A 16006-nucleotide genomic window follows, 5' to 3' on the forward strand; every position below is an offset into this window, starting at 1 on the left:
TTCTTGTAAACAGAGGCGTCCCAAACTTTGGGGTGTCTGTGTCTTTTTAATTTTAATTTCCCTAAGCTATAGGACCATAAGTGGCAGTGCCCTAGGCTCTGTTGCTTTGTTTTTTAGATGTTTCAGGAAACACCATACACTTCTCCCGAGTGTCTGTTGGCAATTTACATCCTGCCCATCAGCATAACAAGGCTCCCAGTTCTCCATGGCCTGTCCTGCCTTTCTGGATTTTACACTTTTTTCAGATGGCCCTTTTGACCGGGGGGAAGTGAGACTTCATTGTAGTGCAGATTTCCTTTGCAAGCTTGCTTGGTTGGCCAAAAAGGGCGTATGCGTTTTTTCCTGAATATATTCAGGAAAAAACGCATACGCCCTTTTTGGCCAAGTGCATCATTGTGGACGTTCTGCCTCTTTTCCTATGCTTTCAATGCAATTCCAGTCTACCTCCTGAAATCGGTTTCCTGCAATTCTGCCCCGCTTTCAAGTCCTCTTGGCAGCCTTACTTCAGTCTATTTTTGGACGATAGCTGTCATTTATAACTCTGCAGGTTTGTGAATTACAGTGCCCCTGAGCTCCTTTCTTCAACTCGCTTTCTTTTGAGCTGGCCCCAACACCGCAGGATGGCGTCAGGCCCTAATCTGGTTCCGGTATGGCACGCTGAGCCTTTGGTTATTTCCTCTTCCTGGTGGGAAATGAGAGTTAAATTTGCCCGTCCAGACACCTCCAGCTAGTCTCTCATTGGTTCTCGCTATTCCTGTTCATCTTCCGCAGAAATTGCAAACTGGGCCAAACAGGAGGTTAAAGGCGCTGACTCTCCAAGTGGGGAGAGTGTTAGTAAAGCGTCTGGAATGTTGCACCCGAGTACCAGGGGAGGAAAACTGAGACATATTTGAACACGTCTCCCGTTCACATGGTTGATCATACTTGGGTTCCACATGCATGTTTTAGCTGAAGGAAGAATACCTTAAACCTGGAGAGTTAAGACCCGTGTAATGGGTACCATGCAATATGACTTCAAAGGGTCTTCATTTGCTCACCGAACCTCTCCAATCCTATCACTGCTGTGTTTATGGCCCTGTACACATGTTTGATTCTCTTTCGGAGACATAGCAATCCATAGGTTTTAAGATACTTACTAGTCAGGTACATTCTTAGGCGTTTAATATGGGGTGTTGAGTCCATTTCGTTGAGCAAGGAGTAGCTCTTTTCTATTCCATATTTGGCTTAAGGAACTTTATCTGTGCTCATTTCAATCTCTGGTTTTATACAGCACCCCAACTCACCTTTCCCCTTAAGCAAGCATAAGTTGGTTTTCTAAATTTGAGACCCTGTTCTGTTCTGTAATTCAGTTCCTGTGTAGCCAAGTTTCCATTCCGTGTATTACTGATATCTTATGATGTTTCTTTTTCTGTGTGACTTATTTCAGTTAGAATCATCATACCTGAATCCACTCATTGTGCTGCTAAGGGCCTGATGACACAGATTTCATTGCTGAGTGATATTGCTTTGTAAGTAAATACCACAACTTCTTTATCCATTTTTCACTTTCTGCGATGTTGAACTTGTACTGTAAACGAGGTTCTTGTAAACAGAGCCGTTCCAAACTTTGGGGTGGCTGTGTCTTTTTGATTTTAATTTCCCTAAGCTATAGGACCATAAGTGGAAGTGCCCTAGGCTCTGTTGCTTTGTTTTTTAGATGTTTCAGTAAACACCATACACTTCTCCCAAGTGTCTGTTGGCAATTTACATCCCGCCCATCAGCATAACAAGGCTCCCAGTTCTCAATGGCCTGTCCTGCCTTTCTGGATTTTACACTTTTTTCAGATGGCCCTTTTGACCGGGGGGAAGTGAGACTTCATTGTAGTGCAGATTTCCTTTGCAAGCTTGCTTGGTTGGCCAAAAAGGGCGTATGCGTTTTTTCCTGAATATATTCAGGAAAAAACGCATACGCCCTTTTTGGCCAAGTGCATCATTGTGGACGTTCTGCCTCTTTTCCTATGCTTTCAATGCAATTCCAGTCTACCTCCTGAAATCGGTTTCCTGCAATTCTGCCCCGCTTTCAAGTCGTCTAGGCAGCCTTACTTCAGTCTATTTTTGGACGATAGCTGTCATTTATAACTCTGCAGGTTTGTGAATTACAGTGCCCCTGAGCTCCTTTCTTCAACTCGCTTTCTTGTGACCTGGCCGCAACACCACAGGATGGCTTCAGGCCCTAATCTGGTTCCGGCCCGGCATGCTGAGCCTTTGGTTAATTTCTCTTCCTGGTGGGAAATGAGAGTTAAATTTGCCCGTCCAGACACCTCCAGCTAGCCTCTCATTGGTTCTCGCTATTCCTGTTCATCTTCCGCAGAAATTGCAAACTGGGCCAAACAGGAGGTTAAAGGGACTGACTCTCCAAGTCGGGAGAGTGTTAGTAAAGCGTCTGGAATGTTGCACCCGAGTACCAGGGGAGGAAAACTGAGACATATTTGAACACATCTCCCGTTCACATGGTTGATCATACTCTGGGTTCCACATGCATGTTTTAGCTGAAGGATGAATACCTTAAACCTGGAGAGTTGAGACCCGTGTAATGGGTACCATGCAATATGACTTCAAAGGGTCTTCATTTGCTCACCGAACCTCTCCAATCCTATCACTGCTGCGTTTATGCCCCTGTACACACGCTTGATTCTCTTTTGGAGACATAGCAATCCATAGGTTTTAAGAAACTTACTAGTCAGATACATTCTTAGGCGTTTAATATGCGGTGTTGAGTCCATTTCGTTGAGCAAGGAGTAGCTCTTGTCTATTCCATATTTGGCTTAAGGAACTTTATCTGTGCTCATTTCAATCTCTGGTTTTATGCAGCACCCCAACTCACCTTTACCCTTAAGCAAGCATAAGTTGGTTTTCTAAATTTGAGACCCTGTTCTGTTCTGTAATTCAGTTCCTGTGTAGCCAAGTTTCCATTCCGTGTATTACTGATATCTTATGATGTTTCTTTTTCTGTGTGACTTATTTCAGTTAGAATCATCATACCTGAATCCACTCATTGTGCTGCTAAGGGCCTGATGACACAGATTTCATTGCTGAGTGATATTGCTTTGTAAGTAAATACCACAACTTCTTTATCCATTTTTCACTTTCTGCGATGTTGAACTTGTACTGTAAGCGAGGTTCTTGTCAACAGAGCCGTTCCAAACTTTGGGGTGGCTGTGTCTTTTTGATTTTAATTTCCCTAAGCTATAGGACCATAAGTGGAAGTGCCCTAGGTTCTGTTGCTTTGTTTTTTAGATGTTTCAGGAAACACCATACACTTCTCCCGAGTGGTTGTTGGCAATTTACATCCCGCCCATCAGCATAACAAGGCTCCCAGTTCTCCATGGCCTGTCCTGCCTTTCTGGATTTTACACTTTTTTCAGATGGCCCTTTTGACCGGGGGGAAGTGAGACTTCATTGTAGTGCAGATTTCCTTTGCAAGCTTGCTTGGTTGGCCAAAAAGCGCGTATGCGTTTTTCCTGAATATATTCAGGAAAAAACGCATACGCCGTTTTTGGCCAAGTGCATCATTGTGGACGTTCTGCCTCTTTTCCTATGCTTTCAATGCAATTCCAGTCTACCTCCTGAAATCGGTTTCCTGCAATTCTGCCCCGCTTTCAAGTCCTCTTGGCAGCCTTACTTCAGTCTATTTTTGGACAATAGCTGGCATTTATAACTCTGCAGGTTTGTGAATTACAGTGCCCCTGAGCTCCTTTCTTCAACTCGCTTTCTTTTGAGCTGGCCGCAACACCGCAGGATGGCTTCAGGCCCTAATCTGGTTCCGGCACGGCACGCTGAGCGTTTGGTTAATTCCTCTTCCTGGTGGGAAATGAGAGTTAAATTTGCCCGTCCAGACACCTCCAGCTAGACTCTAATTGGTTCTCGCTATTCCTGTTCATCTTCCGCAGAAATTGCAAACTGGGCCAAACAGGAGGTTAAAGGGACTGACTCTCCAAGTCGGGAGAATGTTAGTAAAGCGTCTGGAATGTTGCACCCGAGTACCAGGGTACGAAAACTGAGACATATTTGAACACATCTCCCGATCACATGGTTGATCATACTCTAGGTTCCACATGCATGTTTTAGCTGAAGGAAGAATACCTTAAACCTGGGTAGTTGAAACCCGTGGAATGGGTACCATGCAATATGACTTCAAAGGGTCTTCATTTGCTCACCGAACCTCTCCAATCCTATCACTGCTGCGTTTATGCCCCTGTACACATGCTTGATTCTCTTTCGGAGACATAGCAATCCATAGGTTTTAAGATACTTACTAGTCAGGTACATTCTTAGGCGTTTAATATGCGGTGTTGAGTCCATTTCGTTGAGCAAGGAGTAGCTCTTGTCTATTCCATATTTGGCTTAAGGAACTTTATCTGTGCTCATTTCAATCTCTGGTTTTATGCAGCACCCCAACTCACCTTTCCCCTTAAGCAAGCATAAGTTGGTTTTCTAAATTTGAGACCCTGTTCTGTTCTGTAATTCAGTTCCTGTGTAGCCAAGTTTACATTCCGTGTATTACTGATATCTTATGATGTTTCTTTTTCTGTGTGACTTATTTCAGTTAGAATCATCATACCTGAATCCACTCATTGTGCTGCTAAGGGCCTGATGACACAGATTTCATTGCTGAGTGATATTGCTTTGTAAGTAAATACCACAACTTCTTTATCCATTTTTCACTTTCTGCGATGTTGAACTTGTACTGTAAACGAGGTTCTTGTAAACAGAGCCGTTCCAAACTTTGGGGTGGCTGTGTCTTTTTGATTTTAATTTCCCTAAGCTATAGGACCATAAGTGGAAGTGCCCTAGGCTCTGTTGCTTTGTTTTTTAGATGTTTCAGGAAACACCATACACTTCTCCCAAGTGTCTGTTGGCAATTTACATCCCGCCCATCAGCATAACAAGGCTCCCAGTTCTCAATGGCCTGTTGCCTTTCTGGATTTTACACTTTTTTCAGATGGCCCTTTTGACCGGGGGGAAGTGAGACTTCATTGTAGTGCAGATTTCCTTTGCAAGCTTGCTTGGTTGGCCAAAAAGGGCGTATGCGTTTTTTCCTGAATATATTCAGGAAAAAACGCATACGCCCTTTTTGGCCAAGTGCATCATTGTGGACGTTCTGCCTCTTTTCCTATGCTTTCAATGCAATTCCAGTCTACCTCCTGAAATCGGTTTCCTGCAATTCTGCCCCGCTTTCAAGTCGTCTAGGCAGCCTTACTTCAGTATATTTTTGGACGATAGCTGTCATTTATAACTCTGCAGGTTTGTGAATTACAGTGCCCCTGAGCTCCTTTCTTCAACTCGCTTTCTTTTGAGCTGGCCGCAACACCGCAGGATTGCTTCAGGCCCTAATCTGGTTCCGGCACGGCACGCTGAGCTTTTGGTTAATTCCTCTTCCTGGTGGGAAATGAGAGTTAAACTTGCCCGTCCAGACACCTCCAGCTAGCCTCTAATTGGTTCTCGCTATTCCTGTTCATCTTCCGCAGAAATTGCAAACTGGGCCAAACAGGAGGTTAAAGGGACTGACTCTCCAAGTCGGGAGAGTGTTAGTAAAGCGTCTGGAATGTTGCACCCGAGTACCAGGGGAGGAAAACTGAGACATATTTGAACACGTCTCCCGTTCACATGGTTGATCATACTCTGGGTTCCACATGCATGTTTTAGCTGAAGGATGAATACCTTAAACCTGGAGAGTTGAGACCCGTGTAATGGGTACCATGCAATATGACTTCAAAGGGTCTTCATTTGCTCACTGAACCTCTCCAATCCTATCACTGCTGCGTTTATGCCCCTGTACACATGCTTGATTCTCTTTTGGAGACATAGCAATCCATAGCTTTTAAGATACTTACTAGTCAGATACATTCTTAGGCGTTTAATATGCGGTGTTGAGTCCATTTCGTTGAGCAAGGAGTAGCTCTTGTCTATTCCATATTTGGCTTAAGGAACTTTATCTGTGCTCATTTCAATCTCTGGTTTTATGCAGCACCCCAACTCACCTTTACCCTTAAGCAAGAATAAGTTGGTTTTCTAAATTTGAGACCCTGTTCTGTTCTGTAATTCAGTTCCTGTGTAGCCAAGTTTCCATTCCGTGTATTACTGATATCTTATGATGTTTCTTTTTCTGTGTGACTTATTTCAGTTAGAATCATCATACCTGAATCCACTCATTGTGCTGCTAAGGGCCTGATGACACAGATTTCATTGCTGAGTGATATTGCTTTGTAAGTAAATACCACAACTTCTTTATCCATTTTTCACTTTCTGTGATATTGAACTTGTACGGTAAATGAGGTTCTTGTAAACAGAGGCGTCCCAAACTTTTGGGTGGCTGTGTCTTTTTGATTTTAATTTCCCTAAGCTATAGGACCATAAGTGGAAGTGCCCTAGGCTCTGTTGCTTTGTTTTTTAGATGTTTCAGGAAACACCATACACTTCTCCCGAGTGTCTGTTGGCCATTTACATCCCGCCCATCAGCATAACAAGGCTCCCAGTTCTCCATGGCCTGTCCTGCCTTTCTGGATTTTACACTTTTTTCAGATGGCCCTTTTGACCGGGGGGAAGTGAGACTTCATTGTAGTGCAGATTTCCTTTGCAAGCTTGCTTTGTTGGCAAAAAAGGGCGTATGCGTTTTTTCCTGAATATATTCAGGAAAAAACGCATACGCCCTTTTTGGCCAAGTGCATCATTGTGGACGTTCTGCCTCTTTTCCTATGCTTTCAATGCAATTCCAGTCTACCTCCTGAAATCGGTTTCCTGCAATTCTGCCCCGCTTTCAAGTCCTCTTGGCAGCCTTACTTCAGTCTATTTTTGGACGATAGCTGTCATTTATAACTCTGCAGGTTTGTGAATTACAGTGCCCCTGAGCTCCTTTCTTCAACTCGCTTTCTTGTGACCTGGCCGCAACACCGCAGGATGGCTTCAGGCTATATTCTGGTTCCGGCACGGCATGCTGAGCCTTTGGTTAATTCCTCTTCCTGGTGGGAAATGAGAGTTAAATTTGCCCGTTCAGACACCTCCAGCTAGTCTCTCATTGGTTCTCGCTATTCCTGTTCATCTTCCGCAGAAATTGCAAACTGGGCCAAACAGGAGGTTAAAGGGACTGACTCTCCAAGTCGGGAGAGTGTTAGTAAAGCGTCTGGAATGTTGCACCCGAGTACCAGGGTACGAAAACTGAGACATATTTGAACACGTCTCCCGATCACATGGTTGATTATACTCTAGGTTCCACATGCATGTTTTAGCTGAAGGAAGAATACCTTAAACCTGGAGAGTTGAGACCCGTGTAATGGGTACCATGCAATATGACTTCAAAGGGTCTTCATTTGCTCACCGAACCTCTCCAATCCTATCACTGCTGCGATTATGCCCCTGTACACATGCTTGATTCTCTTTCGGAGACATAGCAATCCATAGGTTTTAAGATACTTACTAGTCAGGTACATTCTTAGGCGTTTAATATGCGGTGTTGAGTCCATTTCGTTGAGCAAGGAGTAGCTCTTGTCTATTCCATATTTGACTTAAGGAACTTTATCTGTGCTCATTTCAATCTCTGGTTTTATGCAGCACCCCAACTCACCTTTCCCCTTAAGCAAGCATAAGTTGGTTTTCTAAATTTGAGACCCTGTTCTGTTCTGTAATTCAGTTCCTGTGTAGCCAAGTTTCCATTCCGTGTATTACTGATATCTTATGATGTTTCTTTTTCTGTGTGACTTATTTCAGTTAGAATCATCATACCTGAATCCACTCATTGTGCTGCTAAGGGCCTGATGACACAGATTTCATTGCTGAGTGATATTGCTTTGTAAGTAAATACCACAACTTCTTTATCCATTTTTCACTTTCTGCGATGTTGAACTTGTACTGTAAACGAGGTTCTTGTAAACAGAGGCGTCCCAAACTTTGGGGTGTCTGTGTCTTTTTAATTTTAATTTCCCTAAGCTATAGGACCATAAGTGGCAGTGCCCTAGGCTCTGTTGCTTTGTTTTTTAGATGTTTCAGGAAACACCATACACTTCTCCCGAGTGTCTGTTGGCAATTTACATCCTGCCCATCAGCATAACAAGGCTCCCAGTTCTCCATGGCCTGTCCTGCCTTTCTGGATTTTACACTTTTTTCAGATGGCCCTTTTGACCGGGGGGAAGTGAGACTTCATTGTAGTGCAGATTTCCTTTGCAAGCTTGCTTGGTTGGCCAAAAAGGGCGTATGCGTTTTTTCCTGAATATATTCAGGAAAAAACGCATACGCCCTTTTTGGCCAAGTGCATCATTGTGGACGTTCTGCCTCTTTTCCTATGCTTTCAATGCAATTCCAGTCTACCTCCTGAAATCGGTTTCCTGCAATTCTGCCCCGCTTTCAAGTCCTCTTGGCAGCCTTACTTCAGTCTATTTTTGGACGATAGCTGTCATTTATAACTCTGCAGGTTTGTGAATTACAGTGCCCCTGAGCTCCTTTCTTCAACTCGCTTTCTTTTGAGCTGGCCGCAACACCGCAGGATGGCGTCAGGCCCTAATCTGGTTCCGGTATGGCACGCTGAGCCTTTGGTTATTTCCTCTTCCTGGTGGGAAATGAGAGTTAAATTTGCCCGTCCAGACACCTCCAGCTAGTCTCTCATTGGTTCTCGCTATTCCTGTTCATCTTCCGCAGAAATTGCAAACTGGGCCAAACAGGAGGTTAAAGGCGCTGACTCTCCAAGTGGGGAGAGTGTTAGTAAAGCGTCTGGAATGTTGCACCCGAGTACCAGGGGAGGAAAACTGAGACATATTTGAACACGTCTCCCGTTCACATGGTTGATCATACTTGGGTTCCACATGCATGTTTTAGCTGAAGGAAGAATACCTTAAACCTGGAGAGTTAAGACCCGTGTAATGGGTACCATGCAATATGACTTCAAAGGGTCTTCATTTGCTCACCGAACCTCTCCAATCCTATCACTGCTGTGTTTATGGCCCTGTACACATGTTTGATTCTCTTTCGGAGACATAGCAATCCATAGGTTTTAAGATACTTACTAGTCAGGTACATTCTTAGGCGTTTAATATGGGGTGTTGAGTCCATTTCGTTGAGCAAGGAGTAGCTCTTTTCTATTCCATATTTGGCTTAAGGAACTTTATCTGTGCTCATTTCAATCTCTGGTTTTATACAGCACCCCAACTCACCTTTCCCCTTAAGCAAGCATAAGTTGGTTTTCTAAATTTGAGACCCTGTTCTGTTCTGTAATTCAGTTCCTGTGTAGCCAAGTTTCCATTCCGTGTATTACTGATATCTTATGATGTTTCTTTTTCTGTGTGACTTATTTCAGTTAGAATCATCATACCTGAATCCACTCATTGTGCTGCTAAGGGCCTGATGACACAGATTTCATTGCTGAGTGATATTGCTTTGTAAGTAAATACCACAACTTCTTTATCCATTTTTCACTTTCTGCGATGTTGAACTTGTACTGTAAACGAGGTTCTTGTAAACAGAGCCGTTCCAAACTTTGGGGTGGCTGTGTCTTTTTGATTTTAATTTCCCTAAGCTATAGGACCATAAGTGGAAGTGCCCTAGGCTCTGTTGCTTTGTTTTTTAGATGTTTCAGTAAACACCATACACTTCTCCCGAGTGGTTGTTGGCAATTTACATCCCGCCCATCAGCATAACAAGGCTCCCAGTTCTCAATGGCCTGTTGCCTTTCTGGATTTTACACTTTTTTCAGATGGCCCTTTTGACCGGGGGGAAGTGAGACTTCATTGTAGTGCAGATTTCCTTTGCAAGCTTGCTTGGTTGGCCAAAAAGGGCGTATGCGTTTTTTCCTGAATATATTCAGGAAAAAACGCATACGCCCTTTTTGGCCAAGTGCATCATTGTGGACGTTCTGCCTCTTTTCCTATGCTTTCAATGCAATTCCAGTCTACCTCCTGAAATCGGTTTCCTGCAATTCTGCCCCGCTTTCAAGTCGTCTAGGCAGCCTTACTTCAGTCTATTTTTGGACGATAGCTGTCATTTATAACTCTGCAGGTTTGTGAATTACAGTGCCCCTGAGCTCCTTTCTTCAACTCGCTTTCTTGTGACCTGGCCGCAACACCACAGGATGGCTTCAGGCCCTAATCTGGTTCCGGCCCGGCATGCTGAGCCTTTGGTTAATTTCTCTTCCTGGTGGGAAATGAGAGTTAAATTTGCCCGTCCAGACACCTCCAGCTAGCCTCTCATTGGTTCTCGCTATTCCTGTTCATCTTCCGCAGAAATTGCAAACTGGGCCAAACAGGAGGTTAAAGGGACTGATTCTCCAAGTCGGGAGAGTGTTAGTAAAGCGTCTGGAATGTTGCACCCGAGTACCAGGGGAGGAAAACTGAGACATATTTGAACACATCTCCCGTTCACATGGTTGATCATACTCTGGGTTCCACATGCATGTTTTAGCTGAAGGATGAATACCTTAAACCTGGAGAGTTGAGACCCGTGTAATGGGTACCATGCAATATGACTTCAAAGGGTCTTCATTTGCTCACCGAACCTCTCCAATCCTATCACTGCTGCGTTTATGCCCCTGTACACACGCTTGATTCTCTTTTGGAGACATAGCAATCCATAGGTTTTAAGAAACTTACTAGTCAGATACATTCTTAGGCGTTTAATATGCGGTGTTGAGTCCATTTCGTTGAGCAAGGAGTAGCTCTTGTCTATTCCATATTTGGCTTAAGGAACTTTATCTGTGCTCATTTCAATCTCTGGTTTTATGCAGCACCCCAACTCACCTTTACCCTTAAGCAAGCATAAGTTGGTTTTCTAAATTTGAGACCCTGTTCTGTTCTGTAATTCAGTTCCTGTGTAGCCAAGTTTCCATTCCGTGTATTACTGATATCTTATGATGTTTCTTTTTCTGTGTGACTTATTTCAGTTAGAATCATCATACCTGAATCCACTCATTGTGCTGCTAAGGGCCTGATGACACAGATTTCATTGCTGAGTGATATTGCTTTGTAAGTAAATACCACAACTTCTTTATCCATTTTTCACTTTCTGCGATGTTGAACTTGTACTGTAAGCGAGGTTCTTGTCAACAGAGCCGTTCCAAACTTTGGGGTGGCTGTGTCTTTTTGATTTTAATTTCCCTAAGCTATAGGACCATAAGTGGAAGTGCCCTAGGTTCTGTTGCTTTGTTTTTTAGATGTTTCAGGAAACACCATACACTTCTCCCGAGTGGTTGTTGGCAATTTACATCCCGCCCATCAGCATAACAAGGCTCCCAGTTCTCCATGGCCTGTCCTGCCTTTCTGGATTTTACACTTTTTTCAGATGGCCCTTTTGACCGGGGGGAAGTGAGACTTCATTGTAGTGCAGATTTCCTTTGCAAGCTTGCTTGGTTGGCCAAAAAGCGCGTATGCGTTTTTCCTGAATATATTCAGGAAAAAACGCATACGCCGTTTTTGGCCAAGTGCATCATTGTGGACGTTCTGCCTCTTTTCCTATGCTTTCAATGCAATTCCAGTCTACCTCCTGAAATCGGTTTCCTGCAATTCTGCCCCGCTTTCAAGTCCTCTTGGCAGCCTTATTTCAGTCTATTTTTGGACGACAGCTGTCATTTATAACTCTGCAGGTTTGTGAATTACAGTGTCCCTGAGCTCCTTTCTTCAACTGGCTTTCTTGTGAGCTGGCCGCAACACCGCAGGATGGCTTCAGGCCCTAATCTGGTTCCGGCACGGCACGCTGAGCCTTTGGTTATTTCCTCTTCCTGGTGGGAAATGAGAGTTAAATTTGCCCGTCCAGACACCTCCAGCTAGTCTCTCATTGGTTCTCGCTATTCCTGTTCATCCTCCGCAGAAATTGCAAACTGGGCCAAACAGGAGGTTAAAGGCGCTGACTCTCCAAGTGGGGAGAGTGTTAGTAAAGCGTCTGGAATGTTGCACCCGAGTACCAGGGGAGGAAAACTGAGACATATTTGAACACGTCTCCCGTTCACATGGTTGATCATACTTGGGTTCCACATGCATGTTTTAGCTGAAGGAAGAATACCTTAAACCTGGAGAGTTGAGACCCGTGTAAAGGGTACCATGCAATATGACTTCAAAGCGTCTTCATTTGCTCACCGAACCTCTCCAATCCTATCACTGCTGCGTTTATGCCCCTGTACACATGCTTGATTCTCTTTCGGAGACATAGCAATCCATAGGTTTTAAGATACTTACTAGTCAGGTACATTCTTAGGCATTTAATATGCGGTGTTGAGTCCATTTCGTTGAGCAAGGAGTAGCTCTTGTCTATTCCATATTTGACTTAAGTAACTTTATCTGTGCTCATTTCAATCTCTGGTTTTATGCAGCACCCCAACTCACCTTTACCCTTAAGCAAGCATAAGTTGGTTTTCTAAATTTGAGACCCTGTTCTGTTCTGTAATTCAGTTCCTGTGTAGCCAAGTTTCCATTCCGTGTATTACTGATATCTTATGATGTTTCTTTTTCTGTGTGACTTATTTCAGTTAGAATCATCATACCTGAATCCACTCATTGTGCTGCTAAGGGCCTGATGACACAGATTTCATTGCTGAGTGATATTGTTTTGTAAGTAAATACCACAACTTCTTTATCCATTTTTCACTTTCTGCGATGTTGAACTTGTACTGTAAACGAGGTTCTTGTCAACAGAGCCGTTCCAAACTTTGGGGTGGCTGTGTCTTTTTGATTTTAATTTCCCTAAGCTATAGGACCATAAGTGGAAGTGCCCTAGGTTCTGTTGCTTTGTTTTTTAGATGTTTCAGGAAACACCATACACTTCTCCCGAGTGGTTGTTGGCAATTTACATCCCGCCCATCAGCATAACAAGGCTCCCAGTTCTCCATGGCCTGTCCTGCCTTTCTGGATTTTACACTTTTTTCAGATGGCCCTTTTGACCGGGGGGAAGTGAGACTTCATTGTAGTGCAGATTTCCTTTGCAAGCTTGCTTGGTTGGCCAAAAAGGGCGTATGCGTTTTTTCCTGAATATATTCAGGAAAAAACGCATACGCCCTTTTTGGCCAAGTGCATCATTGTGGACGTTCTGCCTCTTTTCCTATGCTTTCAATGCAATTCCAGTCTACCTCCTGAAATCGGTTTCCTGCAACTCTGCCCCGCTTTCAAGTCCTCTTGGCAGCCTTACTTCAGTCTATTTTTGGACGATAGCTGTCATTTATAACTCTGCAGGTTTGTGAATTACAGTGCCCCTGAGCTCCTTTCTTCAACTCGCTTTCTTGTGACCTGGCCGCAACACCGCAGGATGGCTTCAGGCCCTAATCTGGTTCCGGCATGGCACGCTGAGCCTTTGGTTAATTCCTCTTCCTGGTGGGAAATGAGAGTTAAATTTGCCCGTCCAGACACCTCCTGCTAGCCTCTCATTGGTTCTCGCTATTCCTGTTCATCTTCCGCAGAAATTGCAAACTGGGCCAAACAGGAGGTTAAAGGGACTGACTCTCCAAGTCGGGAGAGTTTTAGTAAAGCGTCTGGAATGTTGCACCCGAGTACCAGGGTACGAAAACTGAGACATATTTGAACACGTCTCCCGATCACATGGTTGATCATACTCTAGGTTCCACATGCATGTTTTAGCTGAAGGAAGAATACCTTAAACCTGGGTAGTTGAAACCCGTGGAATGGGTACCATGCAATATGACTTCAAAGGGTCTTCATTTGCTCACCGAACCTCTCCTAACTATCACTGCTGCGTTTATGCCCCTGTACACATGCTTGATTCTCTTTCGGAGACATAGCAATCCATAGGTTTTAAGATACTTACTAGTCAGGTACATTCTTAGGCGTTTAATATGCGGTGTTGAGTCCATTTCATTGAGCAAGGAGTAGCTCTTGTCTATTCCATATTTGACTTAAGGAACTTTATCTGTGCTCATTTCAATCTCTGGTTTTATGCAGCACCCCAACTCACCTTTCCCCTTAAGCAAGCATAAGTTGGTTTTCTAAATTTGAGACCCTGTTCTGTTCTGTAATTCAGTTCCTGTGTAGCCAAGTTTACATTCCGTGTATTACTGATATCTTATGATGTTTCTTTTTCTGTGTGACTTATTTCAGTTAGAATCATCATACCTGAATCCACTCATTGTGCTGCTAAGGGCCTGATGACACAGATTTCATTGCTGAGTGATATTGCTTTGTAAGTAAATACCACAACTTCTTTATCCATTTTTCACTTTCTGCGATGTTGAACTTGTACTGTAAACGAGGTTCTTGTCAACAGAGCCGTTCCAAACTTTGGGGTGGCTGTGTCTTTTTGATTTTAATTTCCCTAAGCTATAGGACCATAAGTGGAAGTGCCCTAGGCTCTGTTGCTTTGTTTTTTAGATGTTTCAGGAAACACCATACACTTCTCCCGAGTGGTTGTTGGCAATTTACATCCCGCCCATCAGCATAACAAGGCTCCCAGTTCTCCATGGCCTGTCCTGCCTTTCTGGATTTTACACTTTTTTCAGATGGCCCTTTTGACCGGGGGGAAGTGAGACTTCATTGTAGTGCAGATTTCCTTTGCAAGCTTGCTTGGTTGGCCAAAAAGGGCGTATGCGTTTTTTCCTGAATATATTCAGGAAAAAACGCATACGCCCTTTTTGGCCAAGTGCATCATTGTGGACGTTCTGCCTCTTTTCCTATGCTTTCAATGCAATTCCAGTCTACCTCCTGAAATCGGTTTCCTGCAATTCTGCCCCGCTTTCAAGTCCTCTTGGCAGCCTTACTTCAGTCTATTTTTGGACGATAGCTGTCATTTATAACTCTGCAGGTTTGTGAATTACAGTGCCCCTGAGCTCCTTTCTTCAACTCGCTTTCTTGTGACCTGGCCGCAACACCGCAGGATGGCTTCAGGCCCTAATCTGGTTCCGGCATGGCACGCTGAGCCTTTGGTTAATTCCTCTTCCTGGTGGGAAATGAGAGTTAAATTTGCCCGTCCAGACACCTCCTGCTAGCCTCTCATTGGTTCTCGCTATTCCTGTTCATCTTCCGCAGAAATTGCAAACTGGGCCAAACAGGAGGTTAAAGGGACTGACTCTCCAAGTCGGGAGAGTTTTAGTAAAGCGTCTGGAATGTTGCACCCGAGTACCAGGGTACGAAAACTGAGACATATTTGAACACGTCTCCCGATCACATGGTTGATCATACTCTAGGTTCCACATGCATGTTTTAGCTGAAGGAAGAATACCTTAAACCTGGGTAGTTGAAACCCGTGGAATGGGTACCATGCAATATGACTTCAAAGGGTCTTCATTTGCTCACCGAACCTCTCCAATCCTATCACTGCTGCGTTTATGCACCTGTACACATGCTTGATTCTCTTTCGGAGACATAGCAATCCATAGGTTTTAAGATACTTACTAGTCAGGTACATTCTTAGGCGTTTAATATGGGGTGTTGAGTCCATTTCGTTGAGCAAGGAGTAGCTGTTGTCTATTCCATATTTGGCTTAAGGAACTTTATCTGTGCTCATTTCAATCTCTGGTTATGCAGCACCCCAACTCACCTTTCCCCTTAAGCAAGAATAAGTTGGTTTTCTAAATTTGAGACCCTGTTCTGTTCTGTAATTCAGTTCCTGTGTAGCCAAGTTTCCATTCCGTGTATTACTGATATCTTATGATGTTTCTTTTTCTGTGTGACTTATTTCAGTTAGAATCATCATACCTGAATCCACTCATTGTGCTGCTAAGGGCCTGATGACACAGATTTCATTGCTGAGTGATATTGCTTTGTAAGTAAATACCACAACTTCTTTATCCATTTTTCACTTTCTGCGATGTTGAACTTGTACTGTAAGCGAGGTTCTTGTCAACAGAGCCGTTCCAAACTTTGCGGTGGCTGTGTCTTTTTGATTTTAATTTCCCTAAGCTATAGGACCATAAGTGGAAGTGCCCTAGGTTCTGTTGCTTTGTTTTTTAGATGTTTCAGGAAACACCATACACTTCTCCCGAGTGGTTGTTGGCAATTTACATCCCGCCCATCAGCATAACAAGGCTTCCAGTTCTCCATGGCCTGTCCTG

General features: G+C 43.8%; 1 long non-coding RNA gene across 2 annotated transcripts in view; it reads left to right on the plus strand.

Moving 5' to 3' along the window:
* LOC307181296 overlaps positions 1-16006 on the plus strand; it is a 1479290-nt gene that overhangs the window by 1259319 nt on the left and 203965 nt on the right. The gene's annotated exons all lie outside the window — the stretch shown is intronic.

This window comes from Stenella coeruleoalba, assembly GCF_951394435.1.
Source record: "Stenella coeruleoalba genome assembly, contig: scaffold_34, whole genome shotgun sequence".
In the NCBI taxonomy this organism is placed as follows: Eukaryota; Metazoa; Chordata; class Mammalia; order Artiodactyla; family Delphinidae; genus Stenella; species Stenella coeruleoalba.